We start from the raw sequence: 13,523 nt of genomic DNA on the forward strand, positions 1-13,523 counted from the left end.
TTATTGGGACTATATCAAAAAAATAAAAAATAAAAAGCTCCTGCACATTGAAGAAAACAATCAACAAAACTAAAAGACAACCTACAAAATGGGAGGATATATATTTATAAACAACATAATTGATAAAGGGTTAGTATCTAAAATATATAAAGAACTTATAAAACTCAGCCAAATAATCTAATTAAAGAATGGGCAGAAGACATGAATAGACAGACATTTTCTCAAAGACCTGCAGATGGCTAACAGACACATGCAAAGAAGCTCAACATCACTGATCATCAGGGAAACGCAAATCAAAACTACAATGAGGTATCATCTCACAGCTGTCAGAATGGCTAAAATCAATAACACAAGAAACACAGGTGTTAGGGAGGATGTAGAGAAAGGGGAATCTTCTTGCACTGTTGGTGGGAATGCAAACTGGTACAACCACTCTGGAAAACAGTATGGAGTTTCCTTAAAAAGTTAAAAATAGAACTACCCTACAATCCAGCAATTGTGCTACTAGGTGTTTACCCTAAGAATACAAAAATACTAATTCAAAGGGATGCATGCATCCTGATGTTTATATTTATTGCAGCATTATTGGGGTGCCTGGGTGGCTCAGTTAGGCATCTGACTCTTGATCTTGGCTCAGCTCATGGTCTTGAGATTGTGAGGTAAAGCCCCACATTGGGCTTCATGCTTAGCAGGGAGTCTGCTTAAGATTCTCTCCCTCTGCCCTTTCCCCCACCCTATGTGGGTGTTCTCTCTTTCTCTAAAGGAAAAACAAATTATAGCAGCATTATCTAAAATAGCCAAATAATGGAAATGGCTCCACTGTCTAACTATAGATGAAGGATAAAAATGATGTGAGATACACACACACACACACACACACACACAAAATGGGATATCACTAAGCCATCAAAAAGAATGAAATCTTGTCATTTGCAATGATATGGAGAGAACTACAGTATTATGCTAAGTGAAATAAGTCAAAGACAAATACCATATAATTTCATTCATATGTGGAATTTAAGAAACAAAGCTAATGAGCAAAGGGGGAAAAGGATAGAGGCAAACCAGGAAATAGACTCTTAACTATAGACAACAAACTGATAGTTACCAGAGGGGAGGCAGTTGGGAGGATGGGTGATGGGGATTAAGGAGTGCACTTGTTGTGGTAAGCACTGAGTGTTATTGTATGGAAGTCTTGAATCACTATATTGTACACCTTAAACTACTATTACACTGTTAACTGAGTAACTGGAATTTAAATAAAAACCTAAAAAAAATAAAATAAAAAGAGGCTATCAAGAAACTTCCTTGTCATCTTGGGCCAAAAAGAGAAAAGAGTCTCTCTTTAGGACTTTGACTATATATATGGAACAACCAAGTTGGTAACATGAAACTGAGAATCAATGAACCTTTATAAAAATCCTCAGGACACCAGCATGCTATAAGGTCTTTCATGTTTTCATATACTCAATATGACCACACACACACACACACACACACACACACACCATTCTCTACCACAGGAGTCTTAGAACTGGTTCACAGCCATTGAGAACAGGCAGCTTTGGAAAAATCAATAGCAATTTTGAAATCTTTTTTTTTTCCTTGCCAATAGGTCCTATTCATAAAAATGATCATCCCTGAAGTAAATGAGAATGTAATAGAAAGCTGGGCAAAAAGAAAATACAACATGTTAGAAGGATTCAAAGAAAAACACTTAAAAGGACCCATAATTAAAGCAGCCAGCTTTGAGGTATAAAACTGTGGATTTCTTACAGTTTGTAAGGGCCATGCTCTGGGACCTATTTGACCCAGAACCTTCAAAGAATGAAAAGTCCCAGAGCATAAGGATAAAATGAAAGCCTTTAATTACCCCAGTGTGAGTAGCTGAAAGGAAATCAATCATGTTACCTCACTGTTAATAGTTCTATATAATTTACACAAAGATAGTCCTTTGCATGTTTTTCTCATATAGCATTTGTTGCTATTGACATTACTGTATAGTCACCAAATGAACCATAGTTTTTAAATTCTGCAATTTAAAATTGGTTTCTGTTGAATTGTGCTGTTTTGCAAAAAGGCTTCCATGTAGTAAGTGTGTTTCTTAGGTGTCATGCTGGATTGCTTCTTGGAGAAAAGTGAGAGGTAGGAACAGAGAGTTACTAAGGACATAATAACCACTTGGGCATGAAAAACACGACAGTATATTATGGCTATTAGCTCATTCATTTAGAGATGGAAGCTCCTCTTACATTGCTCAAAGGTTCTGTAAACACAGAAGTAAGGGATCAGAAACCATAGTTCAGAGAAGGTTGATTTTGGATAGTATTCTTCAGCTACCTTTGGTACATACCAGCTCTGGAAAGCAATGGTGATTTTGGTACTACTTTGAACCTCCAGTGACCATAAGAATATGCAAAAACTATTTGCTAAAGATAGTAATAATGATATTATAATAAAATGTTCCCCAAACTTCAGTTACATTATAGTAGGACATGTAAGACTTGTAAATTAAGGGGATCCCTGGGTGGCTCAGTGGTTTAGCGCCTGCCTTTGGCCCAGGGCCTGATCCTGGAGTCCCGGGATCGAGTCCCTCTTCCGGCTCCCTGGATGGAGCCTGCTTCTCCCTCTGCCTGTGTCTCTGCCTCTCTCTCTCTCTCTGTGTGTGTCTCTCATGAATAAATAAATAAAATCTTAAAAAAAAAAAAGACTTGTAAATTAATTAACACAACATGCACAACCTGAGCATAGAAGGGATCTTGTCTGTTTGGTCCCCAAACTAGACAGTATTAGAATCACCTGGGAGCTTTCTGTTGTGTTTTTACCTTGATTCAGCTCTATATTTTAAATTTTAACTGTAGAATCAGCTTGCTCTACAAAATAGTTTATATTTCACTAGATACTGCATTTTATTATTTTCCCTGCAGCCCTTTAAGAATGGGTGATATCACTCTTTACTTTTTGCCAATATGAAGAATGAGAAGTGATAGTTGATTGTTTTGAGTAAGAAGTTCGTCATATAAGAATGCAGGAATAGACCATCCCATGCAAAACAAACGGCAAACACAAACAGACTGGAATGAAATAAGCTTAGCATATTTGAGAAGCTGAAAGGCCATGGTGGCTGAAATATCCTGAGAAGAGTGACAGCACTTCACAGTGTCAAAGAGGTATTCATGCACCACAGCAGGTAGGGTCTTGTAAATTGGGGTAGAGCGGAGATTTGTGTTTAGGTATGATTTGAAGCCATCAGAGGGTCTTAAGCAGAGGACAAACATGATTCTGGCACATGATTTAAAATCATGTTACTCTGACGAAGAAATAAGAACATAGATTAGTAGGCATCTGCAATCATCTAGGTGGATGGCAGTGGTTTGAATTAGATGGAAGCAATGAATATGGAAGGAAGATGACATAAAGGATACTTTTATAAATAGTCAATAATGAACTGGATATGGAGGGTGAAGGAAGGAAATAAGTAAAAATACAGTTTTTGACTTGAGTAATAAGATTCAAATATATTTGAAATGGGTAAAAGAAGGGTATACATTTGGGTTTTCCAAATATCTTTTTGTGACATATTAGTGGTATTCTGTAGGAAACAGTGGTAATCACATGTTCATTCTGCTTTCTTAGTCCATAAGTCCTCTTATAATTAATAATCATTTCCAGAATTAATGTCTAGTTCATTGGCATATAATATGAAGAATTCCTTTTTATTTTTAAAGATTTATTTATTTATTAGAGAGACAGAATATGTGCACAGGTGGTGGGGTCAGAGAGAAAATCTTAAGCAGACTCTGCCTGCCCTGAGCATGGGGTTGGTCTCAGGGTTTGATCTCATGACCCCGTGATCGTCATCTGAACTGAAACCAAAAGTCAGATGCTTAACCAACTATGCCAGTCAGGCACCCCAAATTCTATTTTTTTTTTAAATTAAATGCAATTTATTCATCTTTAGCTTCCTGGTACCTCCACAGTTTTCCACAAATCTTCAATCAATAAATGTTTAGCAGTCTACATGAACCTTTACTGCCCTGAGATGTGAATAAATTAAGCTAGAAGAATTGAGGTTATTTATCTATATATCTACATATCTATATATATATCTATCTCTATATATGTACATACATGGGTATATATGTATATTTTAAATAAAATCCACCTATCTTTTGCTTCAGTTTTCTTGTACCAATGGTTGTTCCACTCTTTCTAGACCAAAGATAATTTATCTTGGAAGGAAGAAATAGGCAGTGTTTCATTCTCTTTGCCATGTGTTAATATAACACAGGTTCTAAACAGTAAACCTACCCTTGGTTTGCCCTTAATCCTTCAAAAAAAATTAGACAAGCTACTTTAGTCATGCATGGCATATTTTAAAATTTTAAGCTTATTTATTAGAACTTAGTGTATTTGATGGACTGTCCTTTGAAATTATCTTATACCTACCCTGAACTGTTATCTTCCTATTTCTGTAGCATAATTTAAAAAAAAACTTTTCTTAATTCTTCAATTATGTTCATACAATCAGAATTATACTTTTGGTAGTTTCCTAGCTCTTTGGACTCTTTGGGTCTCAGATCAGAAAATCACACTTCTTTCTCTGCCTTATCTTAGGTTTTGTTTATGCATTTAATTACGACAGATTTTTCATCTGTCATGAACTAGGCTGAACATGACAACTCTACTGGTTGCCTTCATCTCCTTTTAGGATATGAAGTGCTAACAAAAAGCAGTCAAGAATTTTTAAGAGTGGAATAAGATTTCCAGTTTTCCTTTCTCTCTGATTTTACCCAAATGCTCTACATAGAGTAATAACAGGTGAGAATGCTTTCTTTCTTAAGTTTGACAACCACTCCATGTTTTCTTTGGAAAGACTGGGGAAACCAAAGCTTTGCAAGGTTAAATAATTTACCGAAGTTCATACAACTAGTAAGTGGCAGAGCTAGAGATATGAAATCATTGTACTACACTGCCTTGTAATGGTCCTGGATTATAAAATTCTATACTTGTGTATGTTTTCCTGCTATATATTACCACTTCGATGTCCTAAGAGACTTTACTTTTCAAAAAAGGCAGTATAAACTCAATATAGATCTTCCTCAACTAATGATGGGGTTATGTCTTGATAAACCCATCATAAGTTGAAACTATCATAAGTCAAAAATGCATTTAATACACCTTACTACAGCTTAGTCTAGAATATTACAGTAGCCTAGAGTAGGGCCAAATTATCTAACACAAATCCTATTCTATAATAAAGTCTTGAATATCTCATGTAATTTATTGATTACTGTACTGAAAGTCAAAAACAGAATAGTTGTATGGACACAAAATGATTGTTAAGTGTATCAGTTATTATCCTCCCGATTGCATGGTTGACTGGGAGCTGTAGCTTGCTGCCCTTGCCCAGTATCATGAGGGAAGATTGTAGGGTATATCACTAGCCTGGAAAAAGATCCAAAATCAAAATTCAAAGTACATTTTTTACTTAATTCATATAGCTTTAACCCCATAGTAAAGTAAAAACAATCCTAAGCTGAATTTTATATTTCTAAAATCAGTTGAACATGCAGTGCCACCAAACATCTTTTGGGTTTTCCTGGTCAGCTTTCTTTACCACTCTTAAGCTCTTCATAGCATTATTTTCAAGCCTCTTTTACTCTTCAGACCTTCATTTCCACCCTCATACAGCCCTGTACCTTCCTCACCACCTCTATCACACTTAAGTAGATCATCTAACCTCTTGCTTCACATATAAAATTGAGAATACCACACGGGAACACCTTCAACTACCTGATAACAAACCCGTGCATCATTTTATAAGGAAAGAAATAAGCAAATAAAAAACAAAACACCTGCCATTACTATGCTTGTGGAGGGCATTTTGGTAAGTGTCACTGGGATTCAGTGCATCTAAATTCTGTTTATAATCCCATTTTATTGCTAAAGTAGTACAGCTGCTGTTGGATCACACTAAGTGGATATTGATTAGTACATTGTAAAATCACAGTATTATTTTTTAAAAACCGCTTTCTCTGATTCATTTGCATAGTAATCTACCTTTATACTTTCCTGTTTTTGAAAAACAAAATTTTTATTTTGGGATAATTTTAGATTTCCAGGAAAGTTGCAAACATATTACAGAGACCTTCCCCAAACCCTTCACCAAGCTTCCCCTAAAGTTAACATTTTACAACAGCATGATACATTTGTCAAAACTAACAACACATTAATTACTATTAAACTCTAGACTACTAGGATTTCATCTTTTTTTTTGTTTTTTTTTTAAAAAAATATTTATTTATTCATGAGAAACAGAAAGAGAGAGAGAGAGAGGCAGAGACACAGGCAGAGGGAGAAGCAGGCTCCATGTAGGGAGCCCAACGTGGGACTCAATCTGGGGTCTCCAGGATCAGGCCCTGGGCTGAAGGCAGGCGCTAAACCACTGAGCCACCTGGGCTGCCCAAGATTTCATCTGTTTTTATGCTTATGCCTTTGTTTTTGTTATACCAGGATATGTTCCAGGGTATTACACTGCATTTAGTCACTATGTCTTCTTAGTTTCCTCATGTCTGTGACAGTTGCTCAGTCTTTTTTCTTTCATGATTATACCTGACCAGTTTGAAGACTGGTTAGGTATTTTGTACAATGTTCATTTCCCCATGATTCCCCAGTACAGCATCATAAGCGTTTGGGAAGAATACTATGGTGGTAAAGTTCCCTCCTTATCACATCATATGATAGCAACATGATAATCATTGGCAGTGTTAAACTTGGTTGATTGATTAACATACTGCTCACCATATTTCTCCACTATAAAGCAGGATTTTCCTTTTCCATATCCTATTCCTTGGATGTGAATTACTAAGTCTAGCTCACACTCAAGTGGAGTGGATGCTAAGGTCTACCTCCCAGAGGGAGAAATATTTACTTGGAATTTTTCTGAAGGAAGATTTTTCTCTTTTCTTCTATTTATTTATTCATTCAATCATTTATTTATATCAGTTTGGACTCATTTGTACTTATTTTATACTTCAGGTTATAATGGATTACACTATTTGTTTTGTTGCTCAAATTGTTGTAGCTTTGGCCATTGGAAGCTCTTTTGGGTTCACTTCTTTGTCCCTTTCATATGCCTTTATTCTTTTGATTTTTGAGCACTTCCTTGCTTTCTGGATCCAGGCTCATCTCTCTTTTTCTTTTTGTCATCTGTCTAATTAGCCATTTCTCTCAGGAGTCCTGGTTTCTTTTATTGGAGAATGGTATTTAGAAACTACGATCTGTGTGCTGCGTGCTGGCTTATTGCCACTGGGGATCACTGTTCCTTGGCCCTTTCAGCAGACATAGCTAAGGGATACATATTATGTATACTAACCTATATATATATATATGTGTATATATATATATATACACATATATATATGCATTTATTTTTGTATACATTCATCAGTGTATACACATACACAAACATTCTATGGACTGTATTATGAACCCTATTCATATGTTAAAGCTCTAACTCCCAATTGTGATGGTATCATATTTGGAGATGGGGCCTTTAGGAGGTAATTATGTTTAGATGAGTCATGAGAGTGAGGCTGTAATGTTGGGAATAGCCTACTTAGGAGACACCAGAGAGCTTGCTGGTTCTCTGTCTCCACCATGTAAGGACCCAGTGAGAAGGTGGCCATCTACAAGCCAACAGAGCCTTCAACATAAGCTGAATATGCTGGCACTCTGATTTTACACTTCCAGGCTTCAGAACTGTGAGAAAATAAATTTCTGTTGTTTAAGCCTTCTAGTTTTTGACATTTGGTTATGGTAGCCTGAGCAGAATAAGACAACAGAAAAACATGAATATATACTAATGTCTCCAACTCTAAGGTACTACCATAGCATTCATTCTAGCCATATATTATTTTTTCAATTGACAGACTGTAGGTATCTGCTATTAGTAGCTGTGATGGTATTAGTAGCTGTCATATATCTTCCTGGAATAGAAATTTACTCTGTATATGGATTTTCCTTCTGTGTGCACAATGCTTCTACCCATGGACCTACAGAATGCCTTACCCACTGCCATGGTATTTTACACAGCATTGCCTCTGATCAAGGAACTTACTTGCTATGAAGTACTGCAATAGGACCATATTAATGGAATCCATTCATATCTGCAATCATTGATAGTACAGCAAAATAGCCTTTATTTTTTTATTTTTTATTTTTATTTTTTGTGAAATAACCTTTAAAAGCTCAGCAGTAGTGCCAGCTAGGAAGGAATACCTTGTAGGGTTCAGGAAAGGTCCTCCAGGATGCTCTAAATCCACTCTAAATCAGTGCCCAATAAATGGTACTATTTCTCCATAGCTAGGCTTCATAAATCCAAAAAAGAAAGGTTGGAGATGGGATTGGCTCTACTCACTATTTCCCTGAGTGACCTATTAGCAAATTTTTGCTTCCATTCCCCAGGATCTTAGAATTTGTTGGCTTAGGAGTCATTCCAAAGGAGGAATCTTTCTACCAGGAGATATAACAGTGATTCCACTGAACTGGAAGTTTACATGCCATGTTGTTACTTTGGGCTCTTTATGGTTCTAAATCAACAACCAAATAAGAAGGTAACTATATATACTAGGGTGATTGATCTGAGAGGGAAATGGGTTGCTACTATGCAATGGAGATAAGGAAGAGGGTGTCAGGAATGTAAGAAATCCCTAGGGTATCTCTTAGTATTGTGTCCTCTGATTAAAGTCAATGGGAAGCTCCGACAATACATTTCAGTCATGATGCTAAAGGCCTGCCCTCTCAGAAATGAAGTCTTGGGTCACCTTACTGGACAAAGATCCATGGCCAGCTGAAATGTTTCCTGACGGCAAAAGGAATACGGAGTAGGTACCAGAAAAAAAGTAGTTATAAATACCAGGTATAGCCATGTAGTCAGGCGCAGAGATGAAGACTAATATTTCTTCCTTACTTTGTTAGAGTATGTTTGTATATGTATATTAACTAAATTTGTTTTCTTTCCTCTCATCCTTTATTATCTAACATAAGATGCATTTATAATAATTTATGTTACATCACAGCATTAAAACTATAGGATATTAAGGACAATGATCATCACCCAAAGACTTCACATCCTCCTCTGGGGATGGGTTCGTATGTTTTCAGCTCTTTGTGAGATAACTATCACGTTAGATGGAAGTATGCCTCTCTTATCTTTATTTGGAGATTAAGTATGGTTTAAGGAGACATGTATGGGTGCCAAGCTGATGCCAGGTGCACTGTGATGGTCTTTTTTTTTTTTTTAAGATTTTATTTATTTATTCATGAGAGATACACACAGGGAGGCAGAGACATAGGCAGAGGGAGAACAGGCTCAATGCAGGGAGCCTGATGTGGGACTCCATCCCAGGACCCTGGGATCAGCTCTGGGCCGAAGGCAGATGCTCAACCACTGAGCCACCCAGGTGTCCTTTGATGGTCTTTTTTAATGTGTCAACCTGGCCAGGCTACATTACCCAGTTAACCAGTCAAACACTAATCCAGGGATTGCTGTGAAGGTATTTCACAGATTGCTTAAAATCCATAATATCTTAGGGAATTTGGATGGGCCTGATTCAATTTCTTAAAAAGTCTTAGAGGCAGAGCTGAGGCTACCCTGAAAAAGAAGCAGTCCCTTCTGTGGACAGCAGCTTCTGCCTGTACCTAAGAGTTTCAACCTGATCTTCCTGACAGCCTGCCTTATGGACTTCACACTTGCTTAGCATAAGCCTATTCCTTGCAATACATCTCATAATACATATCTCCTACTGATTCTATTCTCTGGTTGACCCTAACTAATGCAGTCCTTCACCATGTCACATGATATAACAAAGAAAGATTCTCTTTCCAACAAACAGCCCAGGGCTCAGATTCAAGGTTAAACGATTAAAGCTGGCACACACTGTTTACTAAAGGAGAAAATGCCAACTAGCAAAAGCAACACAGAAATCAATCCTCTTCACCACAGGAGCAATGTGAAAAACAAATGAGTTGAGTTTAATATGAAATTTTCTCTGTAGGATTATCAAAAATTAGCACTGTTTCATATGTAATAGCCAGTCCTTCTGAGACAGGCAACTACCTGTAACAAACCATGGGCTAATCAAGATCACAACCATATCCTCAGACACTTTATGATCAAAATGTATGCTCAGAAACACAGTCATTGTTTCTTTTCATCTTATCTTCAAACAAAGCTCTAGTTACTCTATCTACCCAGGAAGTCCCTACATACATACTTCTACAAATAAAAGAATGAACTTCTTTTTAAAACCTTTGTGCTTTTATGTGATTATCCTTTGTGTATTCCATTGTCTTGAAACCAAAAAATCATTTTTTAAACTATATCCAGGAAGTCAGAAAAGGCATTTGAAGCTATTGCTAATTAAAAATAAAAATTGTTTATGGCAACGAAAAATTGTATATCCTTTCAGAGATAACTTTTAGGACTCCTAAAAACAAAAATAAAAAATTGACCTAACTTTGCTGCCTCCACCCTTTTATAGGCATATAAAAATCTTATATGACAATATGGCGTTTTTGGAAAATGTTTTTGGCTAGCATCCATTTTGTCTTACTCCTTCTTGCCCCTGCAAAATAATTGTATGTACAAATACTTTAGTTGTATAAATGTATATAGAAATGTTTACAAATTCCTTTCAAATAAAAATCTTACATACTTGCAGAAAGAAAAAAGGAATCAGGACTTGGACATATCAATGAGGTCCAGAAACAGTCCTTTGGATACTACTAAAGATTTGATATGACACCTAAATCTGCAGTTGTAGGCCTTAGATTGGTCTCTATTTATTGGGGCTTGTAAAACAGATGTTAACAAATAAATTCTACTTTTTAACCAGCTGAACCTCAGAGACTATTGTTTTTCTCTATCTCCTGGGAAGCAATGTTCACTATGTAAGGTGCCACCCTTGTTCCAAATTGGGACAAAAAACCTTATGTTTCAGATTGGAAACAGGATAGGTAGTAGTCACTGTCTAAATAGAAATCAAACTGCTCTTATTCCAAATAAATCTGGGAATGAGGTTATCAAAGTAAGCTGACTCAAGTGGCAATGAAACTTCCAATTCCCCAATCCCACTAATGTTGTCTGGGAAGAAAATTACTTTTACAAAGATTTGTGTGTTTGTTAAAGTGAAGGCTAAAAACCACCACAACTCTATTTGTGTAAAGCATATAAAATGTAACTGATTACACAATTTATTATCCAGTTCCTTGTATTTAACCAGTGGTAGCAGCAGTATTCTTTAGCCAATTACTCTAATTTCTGTAGATGATGCTCTCTACCCCCTGCCCCATATACATATAAATCAGACCCTAGGAAAATGATATGTAGCCAAATAATCTAATAGCCTGAAAAATCTATGAAGTGCCATCTTAGAAAATATTTATCCCACAAACCCACTATGTACTAAGATGACAAATATAATTAAAAAATTATCCAGAGTCAGAACATGTAGATTTTACATGAAGAAGCTAATTCTAAGGATATGCCATATCACATAAAAGGGGACAGTGGCTTGTCTTTTCTTATTTAAGTGCCATCAATATGCAAAGTAACAGAGCATGTGTAGACAATAGCTTGAGAAAACCTTAAGTAGCCTTATGTTTTAGTCTATTCGTCATCATTTAAAAACCAGTGTTTGTGGGGGTGTTAGTTGAGTGTCTGACTCTGGACTTTGGCTTAGGTCATGATCTCAGGACCATGGTATCAAGCGCTGTGTCAGGCTCCATGCTCAGCTTGGATTCTGCTTGTCCCTCTCCCTCTGGTCCTCCCACTGCCCTCTCTCTCTGAAATACATACATATACACATACATACATACATATACATACATACATATATACATACATAAAATCTTTAAAAAAAGAAAACAGTGTTTGTGGCAAGGGTAGAGAAGGAAGTTGCTGCAGTATGGAATGTAAGAAGAAACTTTGCTCCTGAAAACTATACAAGATCAAGCTCAGGCATGGACAGAAGAGGCACCAGACTGGTGAAGTCCTGCCATCTCCTTTATTGCTTAAAATGAAGAAAACAGAAAAGTTGATTTCATAAATTATATTTATCACCAATTTATCTTTTTAAAATTGTTGGTTTTATACAGCTTTTAAAAATCAAATTATCATTCACCAGGACATAAGTCTCATAAATAGGATTTGAGTATTTGCTACTACTTGTCTTAGTATTATACCTATCATGAATATAGAATAGGATGTCATCTGGGAGAATTAAGTTTAAAAAAGCAATTACCAACTTGAGGAAGGGGTATGTGGGCAGAAAAATCTTGAGGAAGAAGGCTGGTATGGTCTGAGAGCATGCAAAGCTTTATAACATTTCTTTTGTTCTTAGTTCTATTTATTTTCAATACAGAACAATATTAAAAATAGAGGAAAAAATTTAAAGTTATAGTGAGATAAATTTACATACCATAAATTTACCCATTTACAGTAATTCTCAGCAAGTTTAAAGTTGTATACCACAAACTAATTTTAGAATAATTCTAACATCGCCAAAAGAAAGCTCATGCTCATTTGCAGGTGCTCCTTATTCTCCACTCCCTGCACTAGGTGATCAGGAATTTATATCCTTTAACTATAGACTTGCCATTTCTGGACATTTCATATAAATGGAAGATATAATTCACAATCCTTCATGAGGCCTTTTTTTCAGTTAGCTTGTTTTCTAAGTTCATCCACATTGTAGAATGTATTAGTACTTTGTTCCTTTTCATTGTCAAATATTCCATTGTATGGATATATGATATTTTGTTTATCCATTCATCAGTTGCTAGACATTTGGGTTATTTCCACTTTTTGGCTATTACGAATAATACTCCTGTGAGCCTTCACATAGAAGTCTTTGTGTAGATGAATGTTACCGAGGAGTGGAATTGCTGGGTCATATGGTAATTCTATGTTTAAGTGATGATTTTTTATTTATCAAAAAGGTAAATGATTAAAAGAATGAAATGTGAAACTAGAAGAAAGTAAAAGGAAACAGGTTTTGTTTTTCTTTTTTTTTATGACTTAAAAGAATTTGAGAAATGATAGGAAGATCACTATCCAATCCCTGAAAATTTCTCTATTACTGAAGCTATGTGACATTCAATTAAGAGCAAACATTTTTTTCTCATTTTACTTTAGTTATGCTTTATAATGGGATGTCTTTGAGCCCAATTTTACAATTTTATAGATGATCTCTAGCATGTCTAAGATAGACAGCAGAGATCCCCATGCATGTTAATAAGTCACGTTGTTAAAGAATTCTGAAATACTAGAGAAATGTTCTCTTTTTACATGAACAATTCTTTAGACCAAAAGGTTGTGAGTTAAAAAGAGGAAAGAGGGGTGCCTGGGTGGCTCAGTCAGTTGTGTGTCTTGACTCTTGGTTCTGGCTCAGGTCATGATCTTGGTGTGTGAGATGGAGACCCGTGTCAGGCTCCCCACTCAGCAGGGAGTCTGCTTG

At 36.1% G+C, this 13,523-nt stretch overlaps 1 protein-coding gene across 16 annotated transcripts in view; it reads right to left on the minus strand.

Moving 5' to 3' along the window:
* KIAA1328 (protein hinderin) overlaps positions 1-13,523 on the minus strand; it is a 377,583-nt gene that overhangs the window by 105,518 nt on the left and 258,542 nt on the right. The window lies entirely within an intron of this gene.

This window comes from Canis lupus, chromosome 7 (assembly GCF_011100685.1).
Source record: "Canis lupus familiaris isolate Mischka breed German Shepherd chromosome 7, alternate assembly UU_Cfam_GSD_1.0, whole genome shotgun sequence".
NCBI lineage: Eukaryota > Metazoa > Chordata > Mammalia > Carnivora > Canidae > Canis > Canis lupus.